The following is a 17141-nucleotide window of genomic DNA, read 5'->3' on the forward strand; positions in this document are numbered from 1 at the left end:
CTTCTTCTTCTCCTCCTCCTCCTCCTTCTCCTTCTCCTTCTTCTTCTTCTTTTTTCTTCTTCTTCTCCTCCTCCTTCTTCTTTCTCTCCTCCTCCTCCTCCTCCTTCTTCTTCTTCTTCTCCTCCTCCTTCTTCTTTCTCTCCTCCTCCTCCTCCTCCTCCTCCTTCTTCTTCTTCTCCTCCTCCTCCTTCTCCTTCTTCTTCTCCTTCTTCTTCTTCCTCTTCCTCTTCTCCTCCTTCTTTTGTTTGTTTGTTTTGGGTTCTTCTCTTAAATTTAGTTTTGCCTTGGGGAAGGGTTGCAAGGGCAGATGGCAGATGAGAGGAGACAGGGAGATAAGCAGGATAAGAATGCATGATGTGAAATCCACAAAGAGTCAATAAAAGTTAAAGAATAGAAAATGCAGAGCGATTTTTATTAATGAAAAATGATAGTCACTGCACCAGTTTCTGACTCCATTTTACCTCTAGGCTAATTTCAGGAAAGTTGTAAATAAAGCATGACACTTAGAGAATACTCATGCTTATCCACACTGGTATATAAGCCACATTCAATGGTGAGCAGGTGAGGGAATGAGTGAGAAAAACAGATGTGCACCTGAAACACTACACCTTCCCCGAGACACCACTCAACATTTCTAACTCACATTAAAGAATGCTGGGAAGGGTTCTTTAATTCAAGCAAAGAAAACTAATTCAATACAAAGTACAATGTGGATCTGCTCTAAAGATTTATTTTTATTTTTAATTGTGTGACTAAGTGTGCATTTGTGCATGTGTGTGTAGTGCCTAGGGAAGTCAGAATAAGACATCAGGTCCCCTGAAGCTGGGTTGCAGGAAGCTGTGAACTGCCCAATCGAGGCACTGAGAACCAAAGTCAGGACCTCTGGAAGAACAGTGCATACTCTTAACCACTGAACCATCCCTCTATGCCCTGGTCCACGTTTTAAAATGTTCTGTTTTGATAGATTATAATAGAAATTTTAGAATTAAAACCATAGCTAATATATAACAGAACAAATACCCATTTCTTACCTAAGAGCAATCAGGTTACCGTCTCGTTTGTTTTTATTTTTCACCGTGTTCACTAATCTTGACTGTAGCCTGAATAGGAGCTTATTTATTTATTTATTTATTTACAAGTTTTCATGAAATTTGCCTGGAGATAATTAGAATTAGAAGCTTGCATGATTGCACTTTTTCATTAATAGAAATGTCGGCATTTGAGGAAGTTAATCATCATTTTCCAGATGATGACTCTTCTCATCCCAAATCTACACTCTTTGGTCAGAGACAAGGTAGGAAAGGTACGACTTCAGTTCTAAATAAAATACACTTCAGCTTCGTATCAAAGAAAGCCTGTTTGCCCCAAATGACAGAAGATAATTGCACATGGGCGAGCCTAAGATCTCTCCCTACAATCCCCCTTTTAATCTAAAGAAAAGATTTAGACTTAAAGCAAAACTGAATTATGTTGATATACAAAATGTCTATAAAGCCTATATACATAGAAGGTGATAAACAAATTATAATCTACCTATATCCTATCCTAAACATATCGATCCCATCGAAACCTTAAACTTATCTGAAAGAGATGCCCAAGTCTATACACCTCCTTCTAATCCCAGCCCTAAATAATTGAAAACTAAATCAGGTGCAGATGCCTGTCATTACTCACCTGCATCCCTTCCCTACCTGAACCTAATTGGGTGGGGGACATAAACATGAGGATTAGTGGCATGTATTTGCTTACCTCCATCCCAAAGACCTTGAGCCCTTGAAGACGCAGAGTAAAAGTGATTCCCTTTTGATCTTGTACCTGACATAAGGTGTTTTCTTATTTACCTTGCAGAAATAAAAATGTATGTCTTCTGAATCCGGTAGTGGTGGCACACGCCTTTAATCCCAGCACTCAGGAGGCAGAGGCAGGTGGATCTCTGTGAGTTTAAGACCAGCCTGGTCTACAATAGCTAATTCCAGGACAGCCTCCAAAGAGAAACTCTGTCTCAAAAAAACAAAACAAACAAAAAATTATCTCTTCTAGGTATAAGATTCAAACAAGATAGTAAATTGGCCCAGAGTCTGGACAGTTACTTGAGACTGTCTGAGGTGTCTGAGGGCCTTGCTGTCACTAGGTCCATATTGATCTAGGTGGCCTGTGTTGCCACCAGGGGCCATGGTGATATCCGATCTGAAGTTGCTGCCAAGGGCCATGTCTAGGTCCATGTTCCTCTTGCAGTTAGAGTCTGTGATGATGTCCATGGCCCATGTTGCTACTGGGGGTCATTAGAAGCATGCAAGTTGCTGTACTGAGCTGGCCCCACCCCTCACTGGACACTGCAGCAGGAAAACTGGCCCTACCCCCATGGGAGAGCTGCCATCCACACTTGGGAGAGTTGACCCCACCCCTTACCATAGGCATGGCAGAGCTGGCCCTGATGGCATGGGCCTAGGAAACTGACTTTGTACCTTACCTGAAGGAGGGCAGTCCCAGTGGCCTGGACTGAACAGCTCAGCCACCATCCAGACTCACATACTGGGTCTTATGTCAGCCCACCCTAACATCTACCCCATCTATGACCTGCTGGAGTTTGTGAAGAAACTGGTCCTTCAGAAGAATGACCAAAGGATCCCCATGACTCAGGACAATAACAGGGTATCCCAGAGGGTCCAGTGATGATGGTGTGCCAGAGGCCTTGAATGAGCCCAATGACCCAATGCAATGAACATTTTGTGGGTGGGACTGATTGGACAAAAGTGTGCACTGCCTGACATACTGTAGCTTCTGGTGCCAGTAGGATGAATGAAGAGGTGTTGGAAAGATGGAGGAGTGAGGCTGTCTTTTTTGTTTGTTTGTTTGTTTGTTTGTTTGTTTTGAACTGATTTGGGGAGAGATGCTGCAGGTGAAGGGGAGCATATGGAGGGACTGGGTGGTGAGCAGGATTGAGGTACATGATATGAAATTCCCAAAGAATCAATAAAGAATTATGCTATAAAAAACATCCTTTTTAAAAAGATATTAAATTGTAAGGGGATTGCTATATACTACCAGGCTATGACATTAATATTCTATACAGATTTCTAGCTTGGAAAGCCCATTTCTTTTTTTAATTATTTTTTTATTTAAATTAGAAACAAGCTTGCTTCACATGTCAATCCCAGGTCCTTCACCTTCCCATCCTCCCCTGCCCCCCAACTCCTTGCCCCCCCACCTAATCCCCCCTTCACTCCCCAGGAGGGTGAAGCCCTCCATGGAGAATCTTCAAAGTCTGTCATATCATCCTTGGTAGGGCCTAGGCCCTCCTCGATGTGCCCACGATGAAAGAGTATCCCTCCATGTGGAATGGGCTCCTAAACTCTATTTGTATGCCAGGGCTAAATACTGATCTACTATCCAAGGCCTCATAGATTGCTGAGGCTCCTCACTGACACCCACATTCAGGGCATCTGGTTAAGTCCCATGCTGTCCTCTCAGTCACCAGTCTGTGGTCCATGAGCTCTTCCTTGTTCAGGTCAGTTGTCTCTGTGGGTTTCACCAGCCAGGTCTTGACTCCTCTTTGTTCATCCCTCCTCCCTCTCTGCAACTGGGTTCCAGGAGTTCAGTTCAATGTTTAGCTGTGGGTGTTTGCTTCTGCTTCCATCAGCCACTGGATGAAGACTCTAGGATGGCATACAAGGTGGTCATCAATCTCATTATCCGGGGAGGGCATTTAAGGTAGTCTCTCCACTATTGCTTAGATTGTCAGTTGGTGTCATCCTTGTAGATCTCTGAAAAATCTCCCTAGTGCCAGATCTCTTCTCGAACCTGTGGCTCCCTCTATTATGGTATCTCTCATCATGTGCTCTTCTATACTTCCCCTGACTCAACCTTCCTGCTCCCCCATGTCCTCCTCTCCCATCCTCTTCTCCTCCCTCTTTCTCCCAGCTTCCTCTCCCCTCCCCTCCCTGGATGTTCCCAATCCCTTCAGAAGATCCCATCCCATTCCCCTTCTCCAGGGTACCATGCATATCTCCCTTAGGGTCCTCCCTGTTTCCCAGACTCTCTCACTGGCAATCCCTTGCTCCATGTCTAAAATCCATATATGAGTGGGTACATACCATGTTTGTCTTTTTGTGACTGGGTTACCTCACTCAGGATGGATTCTTCTAGTGCCATGCTCTTGGATAGTCAGGATCAACCTAGTAAAAATGGCAATCTTACCAAAAGCAATCTACAGATTCAATGCAATCCCCATCAAAATCCCAGCACAATTCTTCACAGACCTTGAAAGCACAATTCTCAACTTTATATGGAAAAACAAAAGACCCAGGATAGCCGAAACAACCCTGTACAATAAAGGCACTTCAGGAGGCATCGCCATCCCTCACTTCAAGCTATGGAGCTATAGTAATTAAAACAGCTTTGTATTGGCACAAAAACAGACAAGTAGACCTATGGAATCGAATTGAAGTCCCTGATATTAACTCACACACCTATGAACACCTGATTTTTGACAAAGAAACTAAAACTATACAATGGAAAAAACGAGAGCATCTTCAACAAATGGTGCTGGCATAACTGGATGCAGGCATGTAGAAGACTGCAGATAGATCCATATCTATCACCATGCACAAAACTTAGGTCCAAATGGATCAAAGACCTCAACATAAATCCAGCCACACTAAACCTCTTAGAAGAGAAAGTGGGAGGTGTCCTTGAATAAATTGGTACAGGAGACCGCTTCACAGAATGGGAAAAGATATTCACCAACCCCACATCTGAAAGAGGGCTGATCTCCAAAATTTGCAAAGAACTCAAGAAGCTAGTCCCCAAGATACCAAATAATCCAATTAAAAAGTGAGGTTACAGAACTAAATAGAACATTCTCAATAGAAGAGTCTAAAATGGCTGAAAGACACATAAGAAAGTGCTCAACATCCTTACCCATCAAGGAAATGCAAATCAAAACAACCCTGAGAAACCATCTCACTCCTGTCAGAATGGCTAAAATCAAAAACACCAATGACAGTTTATGCTGGAGAGGAGGTGGAGAAAGGGGAACACTCCTCTACTGTTGATGGGAGTGCCAACTTGTACAGTCACTTTGGAAATCAGTATGGAGATTCCTCAGGAAAACGGGAATCAGTCTATCACAAGATCCAGCAATTCCACTCTTAAGTATATACCCAAAAGATGCACATTCATACAGTAAGGGCATCTGTTCAGCTATGTTCACAGCAGCATTATTTGTAATAGCTAGAACTTGGAAGCAACCTAGACGTCCCACAACTGAAGAGTGGATAGAGAAAATGAGGTATATTGACACAGCAGAGTACTACTCAGCGGAAAAAAAAAAACAATGGAATCTTGAAATTCACTGGCAAATTGATGGCACTAGAAGAAAGTCCATTTCTTTACCCGACAAACTTTAATCACCTTCTAGAACACTGATGGAATCCTTGGAGTCAGTTTGGGCACTGCTTGACTCCTTGGAAAGAGATGAAAAAAAACCCTCCCCCTATCATTTTCATTCTAGTAAAGGGAGACAAGTGATCAGAAATAAGTATAACAGTTCACAGCCAGTGTTAATTAAGTGTTAAGTGCTATGGGGAAAAAATGTAATACAACTGCTAATGGGAACCCATTATCTACCATGGGGTAGGGGGCAGTCAATTGTTCAGTAGGGTGGTGGCTTTAATTTGAAAGAGAGAAGTCACGGTAGACTTCCTTACAAGGGTAAGAACTAAACAGAGACCAGGAAACTGTGAGGGAATGAGCCAGGTGGGCACTGGGGGAAGGGCAGTGAGGCTGATGGCTTCTGAAAAGGGCAGAGATGGCTTGAAGCCTTGATGAAGGGCGCTTTTTAAAACAGAAATAGTCTGATTTATGGTGGAAAGGCATGCAGTCTGACTTAGGTTAAGAAAAGTCACTTTTACTGCTCTATTGGAAAAAAACTGAATCAGGGATTAGTAGGGAAGATCTCATGATAATATCAGCGAGAGATGAACTCTGTAACTAGGTCTCAGAGCAACTGTAGCAGAGCGCCACAGCCTGGGGATTTAAGCAACAGACGTTTGTAATATAGTTCTGGAAGTTAGAAGTTAAAAAACCAAGGTATTGGCAGGGCCCTGCTCCCTCTCTTCTGTTTCAGTTCTGTCTACTTGCTTCTGGTATTTTCAAGCATCCCCTGGCTTGTAGATGTCCATCTTCTCCCTGTATCTCTGACAGTGAAAGTAGTGAGAGTCAATGCTAGATGGGACTTCAAAGTGTGGCCAGAAAGTGCCTTGAACCATTTAAAAGTGAGGGATCTTTAAAAGTGAAATGGGATCCTATGGTTCTTGTCCCATGCAGTAAGACATGTAACCACTAATGAGGGACAGTCCGTTGTGGGGTCTGTCCTCCTGCTTTGGGGCGTGCCGTTACCTGGTGGTATCCAATGGATTGCAATGCTCGGGCTCTAAAGCAGCATTCAGAACAATACAGTAGTCCCCCTGAGCTGCTCTCAACCAATGCCTGACTCCTGCAGGAGTTCAAGGCTGCTTCCAAAGATTCTCTCCTCTCTGTCTCCTCATTTGCCGGTTAAGATTTCCTCACAACTGCAGTCAGTCAGTTTCTCTACACCCTTTCCACATCTTTCTTTTCACAGGTATCAGCAGATAGGTGATGCGCTCTGTGCCTTCCCTTTCTCCCTTTTCTCCTACCTACATCTGTGGAATCTAAACAGACACACTTGAAGTAGGAGTAGTCTGAGAAGGCAGGTGCTAAGAAGGAGTTTGGGGGCTGGATCATCCACTAATCACCTAGCAAAAGAAGATTTTGTTCCAAGTGGTTTTAGGTCACAAATAGTCCCTGGCACAAGGTAGTCCCTGACTGAGTTTTTTCTGGTAGGAACATGTCCTATTAGGCAACATTATTTCACTGTTTAGACTCAAGCATTTAAAAGGGATACCAAGCATCAAGGACAGCAGGCTTGTCTGGTCATCACTGTTATACTGTCCTATGCAAGAATAACAAAGCGCCTGAAAATACGAGCTAACAGTTAAGCACCACAATCTAATGACCTTTTCATAATTTGCAAAGAGCCTTTTATTGCCCATAGTAGAAATGGATACACTGGACTTGCCCTATATTTATTACTTTTGTGTAAGTGTAGTGTATGCACTATACATGTGTGTGTGTGTGTGTGTGTGTGTGTGTGTGCAAGCCACAGGTCACAGCATTTGTCTTCCTTTATTAGTCTTTATTACTACCAACCTTTACTTTTTGACACAGAGATTCTCACTGATTCTGGATCTCACTGACTGTTTCGGCTGGCTGGTCAGAAAGCCCCTAGGTCCCCCTGTCTCTGCTTTCCTGTGCTGGGGTTCGAGGTGTGCACTATCCACACTTGTCTCTTTTACATGGGTGCTAGGGGTCTGAGTTCAGACCCCTATTTACATGGCAAGAACTTTGTTAACTAAGTTATCCCAGGATCTCCAGTAAGTATTTAAACGCTTAGTCAAGACAGGTATATTTTATAAAAGGCCTATTCTAGCAAACCTTGGAGCCCAGGTGAGGCATCTGGATTAATATCCCTAATCACTGTGATATGTGCAGACTCACTCGAGCACTCAGAGCAAACAGAAATATCCCACCACTGTTTACTAGGAACTAGGATATCTCCCGCACAGGAAGATTAGTCAGAATCTTCTATGCTACAAGGCAAACATGCCAAGCTGGTAACTAGGGATAAATTCCAGCACAATCTGTGGTAACATGTTAGCACTGATGAGAGAAGGATGAAGTTACACCCCCAAGGAGCTGTGAAAACCCACATACATGCCCCAACAAGACCCATGGGAGGAGCTCTGTAGCTGGATTTTGAGGGTACCTGAACAAGGAGGATGGAACACAAGACTCATACGAAGAGGAAAGTGACTTGGGGATGCAGAATTTAACATCCAAGCAAGGACCTCAAGGAACCAGTAATCTTGCTAAGTTTCTGCCAGCCTTCTGACTTGTGGATGCCTGAAATATCCACAACTGATGCTTAGAAAAGTAGACATGACTAAACACTGACTCGTAAAGGAGGAAGAGACGAAGAGGCTGGAAGAGGTGGGCATGCTGGAATAGACACGTTATGTGATACTGAACGCTCGGTAGAGGGTTGCAATTCATAGAAGTGCCAAGAGGATGCTTAATCCTCTGAGACCACAAGGAATTTTCTGGTAAAGGTGAATTGCCTAAAACTTCAGGCCTTCGGAACCTGTAGTAGGTGAGGCAGCCATGAAGCCTGGTGGCAGTACAAAAGCCAAGTGGCCAAAATGATTTCAATGATTGTCAAGGTTAAACATATAATTATCTAGTGAAAGACCTAAAGAAAATCTATCATAAGACAAAAGATAAAAAGACCCAGGTAAATAGATAGATAGTTGAGAACATTAAGGCAAATGTTTTTCCATGTTCCATTCATGTATTCATCATCCAATAGGTATTGTACAATCAAATAGGCAAAATGTTATGGCCAGTAGACATAAATTGGTCTCTGTCATTAATCACCTGAGAATAACCTAGGGCCAACCATAAAAGACTCTTATTTACCAATTCCATAACTGTTTTATCCTCCTGCTTAAAAATTTCTCATCCTTGACTTTTTTTTTCACAAAACCAGTTTTTATTTGAGGCAAAGAGAAGCCAAACCCAAAGGATTATAGCTCTGAGCACTCAAAATTTAACTATTAGTTGATGGCGGCTGTGGGATCAGCCTGGTAGGAAAGAAAAACCAGCAACAATTAGCGGCTTCTCTTTGGTTGGAAAGGGCACTTGTATTAAACATCCTCCTGATGGATAAGACAGAAGACCAAGAAAGGCTGGAAGAAACTGCTCAGCTACGACTTTCCAGGGCCTCCGTCAAACTCACAAACCCTCATTGTCTGATCTGCAAGGTTCCACCACTACAGAGGGACACAGGCCACACGACACCCTCAAGGCGGGAAGAACAGGTTCAAGCTGCCTGGGGAAGAGCAGGCATCCACAGCTTCAGACTTCTGTGTGGAAGGGGCAATCCTTGTATTAACACGGCTCATCAAGGCACACCCTTCCAGTTCTTGTAGCTGAGTGATCAATCACATCCTGTTGCTCTGCTCGAAGTCAAAGACCTTCAAGTTCTCAGCAATGCATGCTGGTGTCACAGGCCGGAGAATTGCCACCAAGTTCCTTTGTGTGGGGAACCAGATCAGCCTGTGATTTTATTGTACTTGGATGCAATGGCCTCAATCCCAGGATCCTCCAGGCCCAGGGCCTATCAGGAGAGCCAGGGGGACTGTACGCAGTCACCATGATGCCTTTGGCGTGGCAGTACTGAATCTGCTTCCCCTGGGTTAGGGACTGGTGGCACTCTGATTAACCGCAGGCTTACATTTTAAGGCAGGCTTGTTTAAGACCCTCTCAGTCTGAGGAGGGTTGAAGTTGGACACACCAAACCTTTGTCCACCAGCTGCTCCACGGACATCCAAGTGTCCACAAAATTGGTGTCCCTGGGAACCACATTTCCTGATGCGTCCAGTGGGAAATCATCAGGCCCAGGCTTGAAGCCTGTTGGCCGGTGAATCAGGTGGAGGTCCAGGCAGTCCCACCGCAGGATGCTGAGCGTCTTCCGGCAAGCTCCTTCCCCGTGCTCTTGTGGTCGAACCTGCACCACAGCGTGCTGGCAACAAGGAGCCCCTGGTACTTCACCACCTGCTCTTTGAGCTTCTCCTGGAAGGCCACTCCCGCCTCCTTCTCTTTCTGGTACACCTGGCCACAGTCAGTGTAGCGGTAGCCAACGTCAATATCAACCTTCACAGCCTTGGACACCTGGCCAGGAGGGGACTTCCGGCTGCCCAGGCCCAGGTTGGGCATCTTGGCACCACCGCTGAGCTCCAGGTGGCTAGCTACAACTGCTGCACATTATACACCCTGCCCAGCAACTGTACCTCATCCTGGACTTACCGTCACTGTGGAGCATGTCACCTTTACTGAATGCTTCAGGGGTCTTGGTACAATACGACTGTGTCATGATATTAAGAACAAGAAGGAGGCTGGGCGGTGGTGGCCTACGTCTTTAATCCCAGCACTCAGGAGGTTGACACAGGCAGATCTCTGTGAGCTTGAGACCAGCCTGGTCTACAGAGCAAGTGCCAGGACAGGTTCCAAAGCCACACAGAGAAAACCTGTCTCAAAAAAAAAAGTGGGGGGAGAGAATAGGCCATTTGAAAAGCAAATGTGAGTGGTCGCTTGTTCAGAAATAGATGAATAGCACATAGCTTCTTCTGTGTCTCCTTCAGCCGTCTTGCATAGGAGGAATTTCCTATTTTATATGAATATTCAGTAGAGATTGTTCATGTGAGATCCCATGAGTCTAGAAACAATTTGACCTAGGCAGTCTCACTGCTGCTGGAGAAAAGCTCCCTAGAAGGCAATCAAGGCTGGTACCCAATTACTATAGTTCATGAGGCCCTCTTTCCCTGCCCTCACTTGCATTGTGAAGTTCTCTAGGAGCATCAAGTTCGTGTGGCAATTGTTGATATATAGCCATAAGAAGTTCTAAAAGTAGGGGTGTGTGTGTGTGTGTGTGTGTGTGTGTGTGTGTGTGTGTATCAATGCCCAGCTACAAGAGGAACTAGTATTTATCACTGTTGTACAGTTCACCAGCAACAGTATGCTGTCTGCATGGTCTGTGGAGTAATTGAAATCATAACGCTTCCCCCTTCAAGAGATAGCAAAGGTAATAAGAAGAAGTCATAACTCTTAACATAAACCTATGACTACAGTACAGCCTCCAGTGTCAACCATCGACCCAGTCCCACAGTTATATATATATAGTTACATATATATATATATATACATATATATATATATATATATATATAGTCCCCAGCAGATAGCGTCCATCTTGATCCTGCTCCATTTCAGCCAGGTTTGTCAGCTCCTTTTCTGCGTGCTTCTGTTGTTGCTGTGAAAGTGGCTGCTGGTCATATGTCATGCTTTAAGCTGTTTCCCCAGCTCTGCTCTAGTCATCCTGTGACCCAATACTCACAGCTTCTTTTAGTATCACACGTACATGTTGAATGTAGATACCCTTATTCCCCTTCTCCAACTCTCAGGTTTAGGCTCCCTTGTGTATCTGGCCCCACCACTATTTTAGAGGGTTTGATACATGAGAAGATTATCCTCTGGTCTACATATAGGTTGCCTATAAAACTGTCAGCATACTTAAATTCTTCCTCCACGACTGTGTCTATAAAAACACCCAGTTTAGTGAGAGCTCAAAAGAACCACCTGTTGCCGGAGGCCTGGGTTGAGCTGGTGATGAGTCACAGCTTATCTACGTAATTCTTCTGCTTGTCAGCTGTAAGTGATGCTACCTGCTCTTAGGAAAGAGGGGAAACAGCATTCCAATGAACATCTGAGGCCAGATGTTTAAAATAATCGACGCTTTCTCGTCTGGTGCAGGAGGAAGTTTCTCTGATGACGACACTAAGAATGAGCCCCATGTGGTTGGTGCACCCTAAATTGTGCTGTCTTTGTTGCTAGGGGAGCTGAGGGGTGATGCAATACAGAGACCCACAGCCAGACATTATGGAGAGAGATGGGGCAGAGAGGAGAGAGAGAGAAAGGAGAGAGAGGAGGGGAAAGGAGAGACAGAGAGAGAGAGAGAGAGAGAGAGAGAGAGAGAGAGAGAGAGAGAGAGAGAGCAACCGTTGAACACATAGCTCTAAATGGGATGTCTCCATCAAATCTGTCCCTGCAGAGCTCAGGGAGAAGTGGGAAGCATGTAAGAGCCAGTGGGGATGGAGGACACCAGAATAAAGTCCTCTAGATCAACTGAGCAGAGCTCATATGAACTCTCAGAGACTGAAGCATCAGGCACAGGACCACACTGGTCTGCGTCAGGACCATGAATATTACAGCTTTTGGTTTTGTGTTTTTATGGGACTCCTGAATGTGTGAACAAGTGGGTCTCTGATTCTTTGTTCTCTTGGGGCTCTTTCCCTCTTGTTGGTTTGCCTTATTCAACTTTGATGTGATGGGTTTTGTTTTATCTTATAATATTTTATTTTGTCATGTTTGGTTGAAAGCTCTTAGAAACCTGTTCTTTTCTAATGAGAGACAGAAAGGGAGCGGCTCTGGAGGGGAAGGTAGACAGGGAGAAACTAGGGGGAGTAGAGGGAGGAGAGACTGTAATCAGGATGCATAGCATGAGAAAAGAATCTATTTTCAATAATTTTAAAAATACATAAAAAAGAAAATAGACATAGTTTCTGTCCCGCCAGGTCCTGCTGCCCCTTCAGCCCAAAATAAACACACAGAGGCTTTTAGTAATTGTAAACTGTTTGGCCAATGGGTTAGACTTCTATTGGCTAGCTCTCTCTTAATTATTAACCCAGTTCTATTAATCTAAGCATTTCCACGTGGTCTTATCTTACCAGAGAATCTTGCTCCCTCAGCAGCTGCATGGCGACTCCCTGGCAGCTTTCTCCGTTATTAATCTATAACTATTAAACCATGTACTGCCACGGGGCTGTGGCTTACTTGTAACCCGGCAGACAGGTATGCATTTATGACCTTCAGAGGCCCACCACTAGGGAACTATTGGCTCGAGCCAGGCACCAACTCCTAAACAGCTCCACGGCCTTCAAAACACCACCACAAGCTGGGGCCAAGTGCTCCCAATGTGAGCCTGTGGGCCACATTGCAGATCCAAACTGCAACAGCACTCTATAAGCTGTTCTCTCCTTACCTGGAAATAAACGAACAAACTGACCTGAAGAATAAGTCGCGCACGTGATACATTAATTACACGTGCAATGCATTTCACACACAGAAAGTTGCTGATACTCACTTTACCCCCTCGGACCTGAAGAACAATGGCTGGGGAAAGCGAGACAAGAAAACTGACTCCTCACCGCTGACACTGCTTCAAGTGTTACCGGGAGTCAGGATGGCTCTACCCACTCACGCTAGCGGCTATTTTGGGAGACAAACCCACAGGGAAAGAAACACAGATGGTGTCATTGACAGAAGGCTGTGACCTGAGGACACAAAGGCACAACCTTGATATTTGCCTTCTTCTTGATTTTTCCTAGAAAACTCGCATCCCCGGGTTGTTGCTCAAACACGCTGGGATTTTAAGCTGTGAGTGGTGTTGAGATTCCATAAGCTCTTTAGAGCAAGGAAGACTGAAGAAAAGGAAAGAGTTCCAGGGATTGCTACCTGGAAAGACATTGTTAACAGGACAAGTTCTATCTGGTCACCTCTTTAAAAGCTCTTTCTGGTTTTGTTTTGTTTTGTTTCTATTTCCTGTGGGGGAGTCATGCCACAGCTCTTCTGTGGAGGACAGAGGACTACTTGTTGAATTTGACTCCCAGTTTCTACCATTTGATCTCAAAGATGGGGTTCAGGTAGCCAGGCTTAGAAGCAAGTGCCTTTACCTGATGAGCCATCTTCCTGGCTGCTACCTGGTCACCTTTAATAAAAGAGAATTTAAATTGAATCAATTCTATCAACTATCTGACTGGGGTGGGATGGGCAGGAAAATACCCCACTCTTTATCAAAGTTCTGGCTAAAAAAGTTTTAGTTTTGTTGAAATTTTTTCCTATAGTTTAATGCCTTTCTTTGAAAACATCAAAAAGTCCAAGATATTTACCAGATGATATAGATCTGAAATAAGGCAGGGCATTTTTTTTCTGCCTTCTTCATGTGGCCTTGAGGACACAACTTCTGTATGTGTTCATAAGAAAGCCATAGCATGAGGTCATGGCGACTCTCAACCATCCAGAAGCCGTTGTTATCAACAAATAAACACACAAAAAAAATCTTTATTCCTTGGGAACATCTATTTACAATGAAGTCACCATGTGTTCTGGCTTCAGAACACATCTATTTCCCAGCCTCCACCTACTCAGATCACACCATCCACCCTTTTTAACGAAAATTCTTCTCAAAGTAAGTTTTAATTTTAAGTTTTTCTCTCCTACCAATGTTCGATTCTGGCTACATGAAGCCAGCTTGCAAACCTGCCTCAACCAGGGCAGCTCTACTCTTCCCCCTTTAAAGTGTCACAAGCTTGCTTGAATTAAGGCTTCAAAACTTCTGGGGGGAAATTCATAACGATATCCCTTAGTAATGAAGTTAGTTTTGTTAATTTAGTTGTTAGTATTTTTTCAGCTAACCATAGATACTAAAATGCTGTGTTCCTGTGTGAAAATATTTCAGAAGTATTAAGTGCTTGAGAAGTTTCAATAGGCAGGGAAACTGGGCCTCCACATCCTGTCCCAGTTGCCTTGAGGGCCTGGCTGCCAAAAATCTAAGATTTCCCCCATGGGAGTCCCATATACATATCCAGCCAGGAAGGTCACAACCCAGCCAGAACTCCAGGGAAAGAGAGTGATCTAAAGGGCTCTGAAATCAGGCCAAGCATTTACTACAAACCAAAATTCATCTTTAACGCAGCGACCCAGTTAGTGAAGAAACATTACCCTCGGTCCACCTCGCTATTATTTTTGTGTTTCTATGTGGGTCACAGCACAGAAAATTCCACCGAGAACTTGCCAGAGAAAATATGGAAGTTACAACTGAGAATTGTTGACCCTACTTTTTTGTACAAGTTGTCACATGAAAGAAAAGGTGAGACCATAGGGTTTAAAAACCTGTGATTGCCCAAATTTGGGGATTTCATAGATGGGAAAACATTCATAAAAAGTTCAGAGATTGGTTTGTGGTTGTTAACATTTTCTTTTGCCAAGAAAATGAACATTTTTAACTTGTCACCAAAATTCCTTCCCTGAGGGAAACGTAAATGTCTACCCCTATACATACCCCAAGTCTCAGCGACAAAAACACAAAGTTTTGATTCCATGAAATTTTACCCCGGGGAGCCAAAAGTGTATTGGACTTATGTTAACAACATGTGTGAAGAGACACTAACAGGACCCCAAAGCAGACACAATGCAAAGTTGTCATCGACATGGACAATGGCTTTCTACGCAGATAGATACTCCCTTCCCTAATCTCCCCAGCATTTATAATCCAGCCTTTCCCAAAGACTCTGAGGCTACGTGCAATTAGGGCAGAACCATGTACACAAGGCTGTGCAAAGTGGCCAAATACAGAAGTGTGGGTTCAATGACTCTCCCACACCCTCCTTCTAGGAGGCGATGTCAACAGCCTATCGGCTCCCTCATGATGCACTCTAGCAAGTACATAGAACTTACCTCAAGTTCTGAAGCTGGCGGGAGTTTGTCTCAGAGGCTAGTAGATTTCACCTCTTATCTGCATTATTTAATAAGAAGCCATTTCGACACTAAGGAGTAGGGATACTATAATCTTAATAGAAAGAAAGGGGGTTATTTCTTGGCCCTCACATGCTGATGAAGGCATCTAACCTGGACTGAATATTTTGTTGTGTTTTCATTTTAAGCCAATGGAAAGTAGTTTAGGACAATACCAGTCAACATACTGGATCCCCAGAGTTAGGAGGCTTGAAGATGCTATGAGGCAAGTTCCCAGTGCAGCCTGGGCCTGAGCTGGGAGAGAGTTCAACAGGTCAGAGGAGAAATCCTTATGTGATAACCAGCTTCCAGCCTGTGAGATTCAGTAGAAAACCAAACACATAAGACCTTAGGACTTTGCTTTCCTCTGCCCAGCCTTGGGAGATGGACAGAGGGACTTCAGCTGCACACCAACTCTACTCTGCTGCTCAGCTTTCCAGACAGATCCCTTTCCAGCAGGTGGCAGAACACACACATAGAACACCCAAAGCCACCCAGCATTTTCTATTTATTTACTTATTGTCTCTCAGATGGTCCGTGGTGTTAGCTATTGAAAAGTCAGCAGGAATAAGTATGTGCTTAGTAAGCACAAGACCTTTAATTTAATCCCCAACATTGAAAACATTTTTTTCTAATGATCCATGTGTTGGAAGGGATTCTGCAAATTTTAAAAACCTCACTCACATTCCTCCAGTCCTATTTACACGATTCTTTTGTTTTCACAGAGAAGCAAACACTGCAGAAAGAAGAACCCCAACATAAGGAAACCCTGCCAATAAACTGCAAAGACCAGACTCAAGGCTGTTAGGGAACCCAGCAGGTAGCTTCTGCATTTACAAACAGCATTAGCCCCAATGAAAACCTTGCCTAGTCCTTCATCGCCTGTGTCTGTAAAGTCACAGTTATAGTCTTTTCTAACAAAAGCAGTCCAAGGGTTTGGCACTGCCTCTTTTTAAGGAGAAAGTTAATGATTACACACATAGCAAGAGAACCACCACGATGCAGCAAGTGTCTCTGTACTGGCACTCACATGTCAGGCTGAAAAGCCACTTCCTAAAATATATTCTACCTGGATATTTCAGGTACAACACAAAGTGGGGTGGCTTGCTCTCTCGGAGTCAGAGTCTAAGTCTGCAGTACCGTGCCCTCAGCAAGAAAGCAAGAAGCAATTATTTCATTGCAACTTGGGAATTAGGACTACCACTGGGAACTTTGTGAGTAATTTTGAAAAATAGTTTGAACTACAGAAGTAAAACGTATTGTGTTTTGCCAAACCCACAACAGTCACATCCTCATTGCCACCTTCACACCAAAACACTTTCTAGCATAAATTGAATCTGGGAATAAATGTACTTGAAACATGTTTAAGAATCCTGAATTTGATTATCAGATACATACTCCCTCTTCATAAACCCTCTATGCTTCTCAGTTTCAGATTGGTCTTACACTTGTCCCCAAACAGTACGGTCCCCAGAGTGTCCTGTGCTCTGTGCCTTCTCCAATGGTACCCACCTCATACGACAGGATGCTTCTTAGAGCTAGAAAGGGTCTGGCGGGATCAATACAGCTACTTCTACACGTGAATAAAACTTGCCCCTAAGAAACAAACTCCTCAAAGCCACAGTTCAACACTCCTAGGTTCAGGACACACACAGACACACACACACATACACCTAACTGTTGCCATCCTGTCATGGCAAGTTTTTCACTTTCACCAGGCAAAGTAACTGACTCCATTGTTACTTCTTTAGAAAACAGCCATTTACTGGACAAGGCATTGGGGTTAAATTTTTCAGAAGAGACATACAGGGCAAGCAGAAGACAAAGTCTTAAGCTATGCTTTCCATACTCTCAAATCACATTCTGCTTGTGTA

The 17141-nt window shown here is 43.9% G+C and overlaps 1 pseudogene; it reads right to left on the minus strand.

Moving 5' to 3' along the window:
- Positions 1–9020: 9020 nt before the first annotated feature.
- LOC101839935 lies at positions 9021–10012 on the minus strand (annotated as a pseudogene).
- Between the last annotated feature and the right edge of the window lie 7129 nt (positions 10013–17141).

The sequence above is a fragment of the Mesocricetus auratus genome, unplaced genomic scaffold, assembly GCF_017639785.1.
Source record: "Mesocricetus auratus isolate SY011 unplaced genomic scaffold, BCM_Maur_2.0 Super-Scaffold_15014, whole genome shotgun sequence".
In the NCBI taxonomy this organism is placed as follows: domain Eukaryota; kingdom Metazoa; phylum Chordata; class Mammalia; order Rodentia; family Cricetidae; genus Mesocricetus; species Mesocricetus auratus.